Here is a 15,000-nt window from a genome sequence, read left to right as displayed (position 1 = left end):
CCCACAGTGCGGCGCTCCCTCAGCACCGACCCTCCCACAGTGCGGCGCTCCCTCAGCACCGACCCTCCCACAGTGCGGCGCTCCCTCAGCACCGACCCTCCCACAGTGCGGCGCTCCCTCAGCACCGACCCTCCCACAGTGCGGCGCTCCCTCAGCACTGACCCTCCCTCAGTGCGGCGCTCCCTCAGCACCGACCCTCCCACAGTGCGGCGCTCCCTCAGCACTGACCCTCCCACAGTGCGGCACTCCCTCATTCTCCCGTTGTTTCTGTCCCTGTTTAAGAGTTTGTGTGCATTGCCTTTGGATTCAGCGTGTGAGTGCATTGTATCAACTATCTGTCAGTCCGTGTACCCTCTCCCCCCCTCAGTGACCCTTCACTCTATGTATCGACACTTCCGTTAGATTCGTAGCCCCCCCGATAGAGGAAGTACACTGTGCTTCCCTGTCCTGGTTTTAACTTCACCCCCAGCTATTGCTCTATCACAATTTTGATTTGATTTGATTTATTATTGTCACATGTATTGGGATACAGTGAAAAGTATTGTTTCTTGCACTGCACAGATAAGCATACCGTTCATAGAGAAGGAAAGGAGAGGGTGCAGAATGTAGTGTTACAGTCACAGCTCGGGTGTAGAGAAAGATCAGCTTAATGCGAGGTCGGTCCATTCAAAGGTCTGACAGCAGCAGCAGGGAAGAAGCTGTTCTTGAGTCGGTCGGTACGTGACCTCAGACTTTTGTGTCTTTTTCCCTGACGGAAGAAGGTGGAAGAGAGAATGTCCGGGGTGTGTGGGGGGGGTCCTTAATTATGCCGGCTGCTTTTCCCCGAGGCAGCGGGAAGTGTAGACAGAGTCAATGGATGGGAGGCTGGGTTTGCGTGATGGATTGGGCTACATTCACGACCCCTTTTGTAGTTCCTTGCGGTCTTGGGGGGGATTCAGTGACGGTAACACCATTGACTGCCAAGGGGCGGTGGTTAGAGTGTCTCTTATTGGTGATGGTCACTGCCTGGCATTTATGTGGCGCCAATGTTACGTGCCGATGACAAACAGCGCCACCTGACTTCCGGAGGTCGGGACTCCAGCGTGACTGCTTACCAAGTTAAAATGCGAATCGGTGGTGGTGTTGTGGGGAGGGCGGGGGCAGTGACGATGGAAGGGGGATGGTGGAAGAAATGTCGACGTCAGAATTTACAGGGCGGTGCTTCGGACCCGATCAGCACCCGGCCGCTTGGATCACTCCGATGACCGAACGAGGCTCGGCAGTTAACTGTCAGTCACCGTCAACTGGTGCATTCGCCACGACAGCGCCCCTCCCATTGGGAATTGACGATTGAGGAAAATAGTCGACCGGTGCGGAGCTGAATGCGGCAACCCGGAAGAGGCCGGAGAGAAGGTAGGTTCGGAGGCCTCCCGCAGTCCCAAAGATGTGCTGGTTAGGTGGATTGGCCATGCTGAATCGCCTCTTAATGTCAGGGGGATTAGCAAGGTAATTACGTGGGATAGGGCCTGGGTGGGATTGGTATCAGTGCAGGCTCGATGGGCTGAATGGCCTCCTTCTGCACTGCAGAGATTCTACCATTTAATGAGAGATTGACCAGGTTCGGATTGTTTTCACTGGAGTTCAGACAAATGAGGGGGAATCTCACAGAGACTTATCAAATTCTAACAGGACTGGACAGGGGAGATGCAGGGAGGATGTTCCCGATGGTGGGGGGAGTCCAGAACCAGGGGATTGGGGGCGGGGTTTGGGGATTGGGGGCGGGGTTTGGGGATTGGGGGCGGGGTTTGGGGATTGGGGGTGGGGTTTGGGGATTGGGGGCGGGGTTTGGTGACGGGACTGGACAGGGTAGATGCAGGGAGGATGTTCCCGATGGTGGGGGGAGTCCAGAACCAGGGGATTGGGGGCGGGGTTTGGGGATTGGGGGCGGGGTTTGGGGATTGGGGGCGGGGTTTGGGGATTGGGGGCGGGGTTTGGGGATTGGGGGCGGGGTTTGGGGATTGGGGGCGGGGTTTGGGGATTGGGGGTGGGGTTTGGGGATTGGGGGCGGGGTTTGGTAACGGGACGAGACAGGGTAGATGCAGGGAGGATGTTCCCGATGGTGGGGGGAGTCCAGAACCAGGGGATTGGGGGCGGGGTTTGGGGATTGGGGGCGGGGTTTGGGGATTGGGGGTGGGGTTTGGGGATTGGGGGCGGGGTTTGGGGATTGGGGGCGGGGTTTGGGGATTGGGGGCGGGGTTTGGGGATTGGGGGCGGGGTTTGGGGATTGGGGGCGGGGTTTGGTAACGGGACTGGACAGGGTAGATGCAGGGAGGATGTTCCCGATGGTGGGGGGAGTCCAGAACCTGGGGATTGGGGGCGGGGTTTGGGGATTGGGGGCGGGGTTTGGGGATTGGGGGTGGGGTTTGGGGATTGGGGGCGGGGTTTGGGGATTGGGGGTGGGGTTTGGGGATTGGGGGCGGGGTTTGGGGATTGGGGGCGGGGTTTGGTAACGGGACTGGACAGGGTAGATGCAGGGAGGATGTTCCCGATGGTGGGGGGAGTCCAGAACCAGGGGATTGGGGGCGGGGTTTGGGGGCGGGGTTTGGGGGCGGGGTTTGGGGATTGGGGGCGGGGTTTGGGGATTGGGGGCGGGGTTTGGGGATTGGGGTGGGGTTTGGGGATTGGGGGCGGGGTTTGGGGATTGGGGGCGGGGTTTGGGGATTGGGGGTGGGGTTTGGGGATTGGGGGCGGGGTTTGGGGATTGGGGGCGGGGTTTGGGGATTGGGGGCGGGGTTTGGTAACGGGACGAGACAGGGTAGATGCAGGGAGGATGTTCCCGATGGTGGGGGGAGTCCAGAACCAGGGGATTGGGGGCGGGGTTTGGGGATTGGGGGCGGGGTTTGGGGATTGGGGGTGGGGTTTGGGGATTGGGGCGGGGTTTGGGGATTGGGGGCGGGGATTGGGGATTGGGGGCGGGGTTTGGGGATTGGGGGCGGGGTTTGGTAACGGGATGAGACAGGGTAGATGCAGGGAGGATGTTCCCGATGGTGGGGGGAGTCCAGAACCAGGGGCTCACAGTCTGAGGATTGGGGGTAGACCATTTCGGACGGAGTTGAGGAGACATTTCTTCACCCAGAGAGCGGTGAGTCTGTGGAATTCATTACCATGAGTGGGCAGACGAATGGCAGATGGAGTTTAATTTGGACAAGCGCGAGGTGATGCATTTTGGTAGATTGAACCAGGGCAGGACTTACTTAGTTAATGGTAGGGCGTTGGGGAGAGTTACAGAACAAAGAGATCTCGGGGTACAGGTTCATAGCTCCTTGAAAGTGGAGTCACAGGTGGACAGAGTGGTGAAGAAGGCATTCGGCATGCTTGGTTTCATCGGTCAGAACATTGAATACAGGAGTTGGGACGTCTTGTTGAAGTTGTACAAGACATTGGTAAGGCCACACTTGGAATACTGTGTACAGTTCTGGTCACCCTATTATAGAAAGGATATTATTAAACTAGAAAGAGCGCAGAAAAGATTTACTAGGATGCTACCGGGACTTGATGGTTTGAGTTATAAGGAGAGGCTGGATAGACTGGGACTTTTTTCTCTGGAGCGTAGGAGGCTGAGGGGTGATCTTATCGAGGTCTATAAAATAATGAGGGGCACAGATCAGCTCGATAGTCAATATCTTTTCCCAAAGGTAGGGGAGTCTAAAACTAGAGGGCAGAGGTTTAAGGTGAGAGGGGAGAGATACAAAAGGGTCCAGAGGGGCAATTTTTTCACACAGAGGGTGGTGAGTGTCTGGAACGAGCTGCCAGAGGCAGTAGTAGAGGCGGGTACAATTTTGTCTTTTAAAAAATGTTTGGAGAGTTACATGGGTACGATGGGGATAGAGGGATATGGGGCAAATGCGGGCAATTGGGACTAGGTTAGGGGTTTAAACAAAAAGGGATGAGAGACACTGAGAGACACCAGTCAGTGTACAGATATCACCCTGAGAGAGAGAGAGGGGACTGAGAGACACCAGTCAGTGTACAGATATCACCCTGAGAGAGAGAGAGGGGACTGAGAGACACCAGTCAGTGTACAGATATCACCCTGAGAGAGAGAGAGGGGACTGAGAGACACCAGTCAGTGTACAGATATCACCCTGAGAGAGAGAGAGGGGACTGAGAGACACCAGTCAGTGTACAGATATCTCCCTGAGAGAGAGAGAGGGGACTGAGAGACACCAGTCAGTGTACAGATATCTCCCTGAGAGAGAGAGAGGGGACTGAGAGACACCAGTCAGTGTACAGATATCACCCTGAGAGAGAGAGAGGGGACTGAGAGACACCAGTCAGTGTACAGATATCTCCCTGAGAGAGAGAGAGGGGACTGAGAGACACCAGTCAGTGTACAGATATCTCCCTGAGAGAGAGAGAGGGGACTGAGAGACACCAGTCAGTGTACAGATATCTCCCTGAGAGAGAGAGAGGGGACTGAGAGACACCAGTCAGTGTACAGATATCACCCTGAGAGAGAGAGGGGACTGAGAGACACCAGTCAGTGTACAGATATCTCCCTGAGAGAGAGAGGGGACTGAGAGACACCAGTCAGTGTACAGATATCTCCCTGAGAGAGAGAGGGGACTGAGAGACACCAGTCAGTGTACAGATATCTCCCTGAGAGAGAGAGGGGGGACTGAGAGACACCAGTCAGTGTACAGATATCTCCCTGAGAGAGAGAGGGGGGACTGAGAGACACCAGTCAGTGTACAGATATCACCCTGAGAGAGAGGGGACTGAGAGACACCAGTCAGTGTACAGATATCACCCTGAGAGAGAGAGAGGGGACTGAGAGACACCAGTCAGTGTACAGATATCTCCCTGAGAGAGAGAGGGGGGACTGAGAGACACCAGTCAGTGTACAGATATCTCCCTGAGAGAGAGAGAGGGGACTGAGAGACACCAGTCAGTGTACAGATATCTCCCTGAGAGAGAGGGGATGAGAGACACCAGTCAGTGTACAGATATCTCCCTGAGAGAGAGAGGACTGAGAGACACCAGTCAGTGTACAGATATCTTCCTGAGAGAGAGAGAGAGGGGACTGAGAGACACCAGTCAGTGTACAGATATCTCCCTGAGAGAGAGAGAGAGGACTGAGAGACACCAGTCAGTGTACAGATATCTCCCTGAGAGAGAGAGAGAGAGGACTGAGAGACACCAGTCAGTGTACGGATATCTCCCTGAGAGAGAGAGAGTGGACTGAGAGACACCAGTCAGTGTACAGATATCTCCCTGAGAGAGAGAGAGGGGACTGAGAGACACCAGTCAGTGGACAGATATCTCCCTGAGAGAGAGAGAGAGGGGACTGAGAGACACCAGTCAGTGTACAGATATCTCCCTGAGAGAGAGAGAGGGGACTGAGAGACACCAGTCAGTGTACAGATATCTCCCTGAGAGATAGAGAGTGGACTGAGAGACACCAGTCAGTGTACAGATATCTCCCTGAGAGAGAGAGAGGACTGAGAGACACCAGTCAGTGTACAGATATCTCCCTGAGAGAGAGAGAGAGAGAGGACTGAGAGACACCAGTCAGTGTACAGATATCTCCCTGAGAGAGAGAGAGAGTGGACTGAGAGACACCAGTCAGTGTACAGATATCTCCCTGAGAGAGAGAGAGAGGACTGAGAGACACCAGTCAGTGTACAGATATCTCCCTGAGAGATAGAGAGCGGACTGAGAGACACCAGTCAGTGTACAGATATCTCCCTGAGAGAGAGAGGGGACTGAGAGACACCAGTCAGTGTACAGATATCTCCCTGAGAGAGAGAGGGGACTGAGAGGCACCAGTCAGTGTACAGATATCACGGACAAGTTGGGCCGAAGGGCCTGTTTCCATGCTGTAAACCTCTCTGACAGCAAGTGGGGTGAGATGAGAATTCTAACAGAGACTGAAGTGTCTAATCTAGTGTTCGAATCAGAGAGATCCGGACACGTGGAAGGCACCAGAGGAGCATTAAGAAAATTACATGAATAAATTTGTGGTTTGCTATTATATTTATGGTATTAAATGCATTGGGGAGTTGTGGGCAGCTCCGAATATTTCCACAACACCACTCACGCAGTACATTCTGCTAATCTACTATAGAAACACCAGTCAGTGTACAGATATCTCCCTGAGAGAGAGAGAGGGGACTGAGAGACACCAGTCAGTGAACAGATATCTCCCTGAGAGAGAGAGAGGGGACTGAGAGACACCAGTCAGTGTACAGATATCCCCCTGAGAGAGAGAGAGGGGACTGAGAGACACCAGTCAGTGTACAGATATCCCCCTGAGAGAGAGGGGACTGAGAGACACCAGTCAGTGTACAGATATCTCCCTGGGAGAGAGAGAGGGGACTGAGAGACACCAGTCAGTGTACAGATATCTCCCTGGGAGAGAGAGAGGGGACTGAGAGACACCAGTCAGTGTACAGATATCTCCCTGAGAGAGAGAGGGGACTGAGAGACACCAGTCAGTGTACAGATATCTCCCTGAGAGAGAAAGGGGGGACTGAGAGACACCAGTCAGTGTACAGATATCTCCCTGAGAGAGAGAGAGGGGACTGAGAGACACCAGTCAGTGTACAGATATCTCCCTGAGAGAGAGGGGACTGAGAGACACCAGTCAGTGTACAGATATCTCCCTGAGAGAGAGAGAGGGGACTGAGAGACACCAGTCAGTGTACAGATATCTCCCTGGGAGAGAGAGAGAGGACTGAGAGACACCAGTCAGTGTACAGATATCTCCCTGAGAGAGAGAGAGAGGACTGAGAGACACCAGTCAGTGTACAGATATCTCCCTGAGAGAGAGAGAGAGGACTGAGAGACACCAGTCAGTGTACAGATATCTCCCTGAGAGAGAGAGAGAGGACTGAGAGACACCAGTCAGTGTACAGATATCTCCCTGAGAGAGAGAGAGAGGACTGAGAGACACCAGTCAGTGTACAGATATCTCCCTGAGAGACAGAGAGAGGACTGAGAGACACCAGTCAGTGTACAGATATCTCCCTGAGAGAGAGAGAGAGGGGACTGAGAGACACCAGTCCGTGTCCAGATATCTCCCTGAGAGAGAGAGGGGACTGAGAGACACCAGTCAGTGTACAGATATCTCCCTGAGAGAGAGAGAGGGGACTGAGAGACACCAGTCAGTGTACAGATATCTCCCTGAGAGAGAGAGAGGACGGAGAGACACCAGTCAGTGTACAGATATCTCCCTTAGAGAGAGAGAGAGAGAGGGGGGACTGAGAGACACCAGTCAGTGTACAGATATCACCCTGAGAGAGAGAGAGAGGGGACTGAGAGACACCAGTCAGGGTACAGATATCACCCTGAGAGAGAGAGAGAGGGGACTGAGAGACACCAGTCAGTGTACAGATATCACCCTGAGAGAGAGAGAGGGGACTGAGAGACACCAGTCAGTGTACAGATATCTCCCTGAGAGAGAGAGAGGGGACTGAGAGACACCAGTCAGGGTACAGATATCACCCTGAGAGAGAGAGAGAGGGGACTGAGAGACACCAGTCAGTGTGCAGATATCTCCCTGAGAGAGAGAGAGAGGGGACTGAGAGACACCAGTCAGTGTGCAGATATCTCCCTGAGAGAGAGAGAGGGGACTGAGAGACACCAGTCAGTGTACAGATATCTCCCTGAGAGAGAGAGAGGGGACTGAGAGACACCAGTCAGTGTACAGATATCACCCTGAGAGAGAGAGAGGGGACTGAGAGACACCAGTCAGTGTACAAATATCTCCCTGAGTGAGAGAGGGGACTGAGAAACACCAGTCAGTGTACAGATATCTCCCTGAGAGAGAGAGAGAGGGGACTGAGAGACACCAGTCAGGGTACAGATATCACCCTGAGAGAGAGAGAGAGGGGACTGAGAGACACCAGTCAGTGTACAGATATCTCCCTGAGAGAGAGAGGGGGGACTGAGAGACACCAGTCAGTGTACAGATATCTCCCTGAGAGAGAGAGAGAGGGGACTGAGAGACACCAGTCAGTGTACAGATATCACCCTGAGAGAGAGAGGGGACTGAGAGACACCAGTCAGTGTACAGATATCTCCCTGAGAGAGAGGGGACTGAGAGACACCAGTCAGTGTACAGATATCTCCCTGAGAGAGAGAGAGGACTGAGAGACACCAGTCAGTGGACAGATATCTCCCTGAGAGAGAGAGAGGACTGAGAGACACCAGTCAGTGTACAGATATCTCCCTGAGAGAGAGTGAGGGGACTGAGAGACACCAGCCAGTGTACAGATATCTCTCTGAGAGAGAGAGAGAGAGAGAGAGGGGACTGAGAGACACCAGTCAGTGTGCAGATATCTCCCTGAGAGAGAGAGAGAGGACTGAGAGACACCAGTCAGTGTACAGATATCTCCCCGAGAGAGAGAGATAGAGAGGACTGAGAGACACCAGTCAGTGTACAAATATCACCCTGAGAGAGAGAGGGGACTGAGAGACACCAGTCAGTGTACAGATATCTCCCTGAGAGAGAGAGAGAGGACTGAGAGACACCAGTCAGTGTACAGATATCACCCTGAGAGAGAGAGGGGACTGAGAGACACCAGTCAGTGTACAGATATCTCCCTGAGAGAGAGAGAGTGGGGACTGAGAGACACCAGTCAGTGTACAGATATCTCCCTGAGAGAGGGGGGACTGAGAGACACCAGTCAGTGTACAGATATCTCCCTGAGAGAGAGAGAGAGAGGGGACTGAGAGACACCAGTCAGTGTACAGATATCTCCCTGAGAGAGAGAGAGGGGACTGAGAGACACCAGTCAGTGTACAGATATCTCCCTGAGAGAGAGAGAGGGGACTGAGAGACACCAGTCAGTGTACAGATATCTCCCTGAGAGAGAGAGAGGGGACTGAGAGACACCAGTCACTGTACAGATATCTCCCTGAGAGAGAGAGGGGACTGAGAGACACCAGTCAGTGTACAGATATCTCCCTGAGAGAGAGAGAGGGGGGGACTGAGAGACACCAGTCAGTGTACAGATATCTCCCTGCGAGAGAGAGAGGGGACTGAGAGACACCAGTCAGTGTACAGATATCTCCCTGCGAGAGAGAGGGGGGACTGAGAGACACCAGTCAGTGTACAGATATCTCCCTGAGAGAGAGAGAGGGGACTGAGAGACACCAGTCAGTGTACAGATATCTCCCTGAGAGAGAGAGAGAGGGGACTGAGAGACACCAGTCAGTGTACAGATATCTCCCTGAGAGAGAGAGGGGACTGAGAGACACCAGTCAGTGTACAGATATCTCCCTGAGAGAGGGGGGACTGAGAGACACCAGTCAGTGTACAGATATCTCCCTGAGAGAGAGAGGGGACTGAGAGACACCAGTCAGTGTACAGATATCTCCCTGAGAGAGAGAGGGGACTGAGAGACACCAGTCAGTGTACAGATATCTCCCTGAGAGAGAGAGGGGACTGAGAGACACCAGTCAGTGTACAGATATCTCCCTGAGAGAGAGAGAGGGGACTGAGAGACACCAGTCAGTGTACAGATATCTCCCTGAGAGAGAGAGAGAGGGGACTGAGAGACACCAGTCAGTGTACAGATATCTCCCTGAGAGAGAGGGGACTGAGAGACACCAGTCAGTGTACAGATATCTCCCTGAGAGAGAGAGGGGACTGAGAGACACCAGTCAGTGTACAGATATCTCCCTGAGAGAGAGAGGGGACTGAGAGACACCAGTCAGTGTACAGATATCTCCCTGAGAGAGAGAGAGAGGGGACTGAGAGACACCAGTCAGTGTACAGATACCTCCCTGAGAGAGAGAGAGAGGGGACTGAGAGACACCAGTCAGTGTACAGATATCTCCCTGAGAGGGGGGAGCTGAGTATCACCATTATGGTAAACCACTGTTAGCTTGTTGCCTGTATGTGCGTGTGTGTATGTGCGTGTGTGTGTGTGTGTGTGTGTGTGTGTGTGTGTATGTGCGTGTGTGTATGTGCGTGTGTGTATGTGTGTGTGTATGTGCGTGTGTGTATGTGCGTGTGCGTGTGTGTGTGTGTGCGTGTGTGTATGTGCGTGTGTGTATGTGCGCGTGTGTATGTGCGTGTGTGTGTGTGTGTGTGTGTGACATGCCCCTGCCAGCCCTGCCCGGGACTCCCCCCCCCCCTGGTCCAGGTTTCAAGGTGACTGCTCCCCACCCCCTGCCTCAGTCTCTGGACCAGTTCATCAGCATGGGTGTGCTCCAAGTCTTTTGCGAATAAAAGCCTATTTGTTCTCGCATACAAACTAGTCTTTGCTCGATTGATGGTGCATCAATTTTATTCGCAAAAAGTTTTGGGATGGAGCAGATACTAAAACCTGATAGACTAGAATTGGATCCTGAAGCTGTAGGAGCCTCGAACAGCTTCGATCACCCGCTGCGCTGTTTCAAAACTTTCCTCACCGCCTCCGGCTCCGCCGTCCGGATCGAAACCGACAAGCTCCACGTGCTCCACGCCCGGGTATGCGATCAAGTATTCTCGATGATTAGAGACGCTGAAACTTACGAGGACGCGATCGAACTTTTAAATGGCCAGTACAACAAACAGACTAATATAATCTATGCCAGACATCTTCTGGCTCCTCACAGACAACAGCCAGGAGAATCGGGCGATCAATTCCTGCGTGCGTTGCGAGCACTTGGCAGGGCCTGCAACTGCAAGGCCGTAACAGCCGCCCAAAACACTGAGGACTTAATCAGAGATGCCGATGTCACGGGTATCGGGTCAAACTATATCCGACAACGACTGCTGGAACAGGGTGGGCTGGACCTACAAAAGACTGTGGCGCTTGCCGACTCGTTAGAGGTGGCCTTCCGTAATCTCGAGGCCTACACCCCCGACCACGGGGGCGCATCGTGGACGCCGCGGTCGCCGCCACCTCTGTACTCGGGAGGGCCGCAGGCCTATGCCACGCCACGTCCCACCAATGACCCGACCCGCTGCGGCAGCCTCTGGAGGCCCGAAGTGCTACTTCTGCGGCCTGGGGAAGCACCCCCGACAACGCTGCCCGGCAAAGGATGCGACCTGCTCCGGGTGTGGAAAGAAGGGCCATTACGCGAAGGTATGCAGGGCGAAGTCGACCTCCAGGCCCAGTAGCGCCGCATGCGACCCGCGGGGGCCACCATCTTGGACGCCGGTAACCGCGTGTGAGCTGTGCAGGCCGCCATCTTCGATGCCTTCAGCCGCGTGTGAGCCATGCAGGCCGCCATCTTGGACGCCATCAGCCGCGTGTGAGCTGTGCGGGCCGCCATCTTGGGTGCCGGTAGCCACGTGTGAGCTGTGCGGGCCACCATCTTGGGCGCCGGTAGCCACGTGTGAGCCGTGCGGGCCGCCATCTTGGACGCCTTCAGCCGCGTGTGAGCCGCCATCTCGGATGCCATCCGCCGCGTGTGAGCCGTGCGGGCCGCCATCTTGGACGCCTTCAGCCGCGTGTGAGCCGTGCGGGCTGCCATCTTGGACGCCTTCAGCCGCGTGTGAGCCGTGCGGGCCGCCATCTTGGACGCCGTCAGCCGCGTCGCAAAATCCAACGGTGGCTTCGGTTACGCTGGACCAGTCCAGGCCTCACCAACTCGCCAGGTCCATGATGGACATCGAGGTAAACGGTCGCGCTACAAACTGTTTATTTGACTGTGGGAGTACGGAGAGCTTTATTCACCCTAACACAGTGAGACGCTGATGCGCGACAATTAAGCACGTGGAACCAAGGCTTCGGTATTGAAGGCTTTAATAGAGTAACAATGGAACTACTAACACGAATACACCAGTTCAGACTGAAGGGGTCCTTCCGGAGCAGGGGGTCTTATACCTCGCCACCGGAGGCGGGACCCCACCGGGATGTGCCATGATAACTCTTATAACAGGTAAACACCCTAACCCAACAACATAGTACAACCCCCACAGTAACAACACCCTAGCCCAACAGTAACATAGTAACAACCCCCAGTGGTGAACCAACGATGGTTCACCACATTCACCCCTCCTTTAAGAACAAAAGGTGGCGGGGTGCAAGAAAAACAGGTCATATAAACAGACAAATCACAGAATTCACAAGTCCAGACGGTCTGGAGGACCGCACCGACGCTGTGATCTCCTCAACACCGGTTGCGAAACCGGAGCAGGTGCTTGTGGTGGCGCTCTTTCCAAAGCAACGTCTGGCTGTCCCCTCAAGGACTCCCGGGCCGGCCGGCCCTGGTGAGGCGATGGTGCAGGGGATCCTGGAACCTTTGGTGGTGGTGGTGGTGGTGATGATGGTGGCGCCGATCTCCGAGTCTCAGGCAAGCTGTACATGGGAGTAAAAGTGTTATGCACTGGTCCCGGTGCTGACCGCGCCACGTCTGGGGAAGCAATGAGGAGTAGTGGATTCGTGACTGGGGGAATAGGAGCGACAGGAGTTGCTACGTCCCCTGCGGGCGCCAGGTCTCTAATGGAGACAGTGTCCTCTCGCCCGTCAGGATATGCCACATAGGCATACTGAGGGTTGGCGTGGAGGAGTTGGACCGGTTCGACCAAGGGGTCGGACTTGCGAGCCCTCACATGTCGCCGCAGAAGGACGGGTCCTGGGTACGTCAACCAGGCTGGCAATGAGGTTCCCGAGGACGACTTCCGAGGGAATGAGAACATCCTCTCGTGGGGAGTAGCATTGGTTGCCGTACACAGGAGGGAGCGGATAGAATGGAGCGCATTTGGAAGGACCTCCTGCCAACGGGAGACTGGAAGGCCCCTGGATTTCAGTGCCAGTAAGACAGCCTTCCAGACTGTAGCATTCTCCCTTTCCACCTGTCCGTTACCCCTAGCGTTGTAGCTCGTGGTTCTACTAGAGGCAATCCCGAATGAGAGCAGGAATTGCCTCAAGTCGTTGCTCATTACCGACGAGCCCCTGTCGCTATGAATATAGCAGGGGTACCCGCACAGGGTAAAAAGCTCACTGAAAGCCTTGATGACGGTGGCAGTCGACGTGTCCGCACAGGGGAAAACAAACGGAAACCGGGAATACTCGTCTATTATGTTGAGGAAATAGACATTCCGGTCCGTTGAGGGAAGGGGGCCCTTAAAATCCACACTCAGCCTCTCAAAAGGGCGAGTGGCCTTGACCAATTGTGCCCGGTCTGGTCCATAAAAGTGTGGTTTGCATTCTGCGCAAATCCGACAGCTTCTCGTCACTGACCTGACATCCTCCACCGAGTAGGGCAGGTTGCGGGCTTTGACGAAGTGGTAGAGTCTGGTGACTCCAGGATGACACAGATCATTGTGGAGAGCCTTCAAGCGGTCCTCCTGCATGATGGCGCATGTTCCGCGCGAGAGGGCATCCGAGGGCTCATTGAGCTTCCCCGGACGATACATAATATCGTAATTATAGGTGGAGAGCTCAATTCTCCACCGCAAGATCTTATCGTTCTTGATCTTGCCCCTCTGCGTGTTGCTGAACATAAACGCCACGGATCGTTGATCCGTGATCAGGGTGAACCGCTTCCCTGCCAGGTAATGGCGCCAGTGTCTGACTGCCTCCACAATGGCCTGAGCCTCCTTTTCCACCGCTGAGTGCCGAATCTCTGGGCCTTGAAGGGTGCGGGAAAAAAACGCGACGGGCCTGCCTGCCTGGTTTAGTGTGGCGGCTAGGGCGAAGTCCGATGCATCACTCTCCACCTGGAAGGGGATGGATTCATCCACCGCGTGCATCGTGGCTTTCGAGATGTCGCTTTTCAAAACCTTGAAGGCCAATTGGGCCTCCGGCGTAAGTGGGAAGGTCGTGGACTTAATGAGCGGACGAGCTTTGTCCGCGTAGTTGGGGACCCACTGTGCATAATACGAAAAGAACCCGAGGCATCTCCTCAGTGCTTTCGTGCTAGCGGGCAAGGGAAGTTCAGTGAGTGGGCGCATACGGTCTGGATCAGGGCCAATGACCCCGTTTTCCACCACGTATCCGAGGATGGCTAACCTACGCGTACGGAATACGCACTTCTCCCTGTTATAGGTCAGATTCAGGCGAGATGCAGTGCGCAGAAAGTGTTGGAGATTCGTGTCGTGGTCCTGCTGGTCATGGCCGCAGATGGTGACGTTATCCAGGTACGGGAAGGTAGCCCGCAACCCGTTCTGGTCCACCATTCGGTCCATAGCACGCTGGAAGACCGAGACCCCATTGGTGACACCAAATGGAACCCTGAGGAATTGGTATAGACGACCATCCGCCTCAAAAGCCGTATATTGTCGGTCCTCTGGGCGGATGGGGAGTTGATGGTAGGCGGACTTAAGGTCTATGGTAGAAAACACTCGGTACTGCGCAATCTGATTGACCATATCAGAAATGCGCGGGAGAGGATAGGCATCCAGCTGCGTATAACGATTAATGGTCTGACTATAGTCGATGACCATCCGAGGTTTGTTCCCGCTTTTGACTACCACGACCTGCGCTCTCCACGGACTAGCACTGGCCTGTATGATCCCTTCCTTGAGGAGCCGCTGAACCTCAGATCTAATAAAGATCCGGTCTTCAGCGCTGTAACGCCTACTTTTAGTAGCGATGGGCTTGCAGCCAGGTACCAGATTTTTAAAAAGGGATGGTGTAGTGATTTTCAGGGTGGATAGATTGCATGCGGGGCGCTTTGGGCAATTTGGAGGCTGCGGCTGGTTCCCTACTGCCAGTGAAGGGAGTGGCCCACCGTACTGTAGGATCACACTCTTCATGTGGACCATAAAGTTTAGTCCGAGGAGAATTGGCGCGCAAAGGTGAGGTAACACAAGGAGCCTGTATTGCTCGTAAATTGTGCCCTGTACCTCAAGAGTTACCATACATCGTCCTTGGATCGGTACAGACCGGGACTGTGATGCCATGGAAATTGTCTGCTTGGCAGGGAGAACCCGGAGTCCACACCTTTTAGCAGTTTCAGGGTGTATGAAACTTTCGGTGCTCCCACTGTCAAACAGACAATTCACAGTTCGATCACTAACCTTTACCTCCATCACGGAATGTTCCAGTCTGTAGTGCCTGGTCTGGTCCAGGGAGA

Source organism: Mustelus asterias, unplaced genomic scaffold (genome assembly GCF_964213995.1).
Source record: "Mustelus asterias unplaced genomic scaffold, sMusAst1.hap1.1 HAP1_SCAFFOLD_1732, whole genome shotgun sequence".
NCBI classification, from domain to species: Eukaryota; Metazoa; Chordata; class Chondrichthyes; order Carcharhiniformes; family Triakidae; genus Mustelus; species Mustelus asterias.
Note: the sequence above shows the minus strand (reverse complement) of the source record.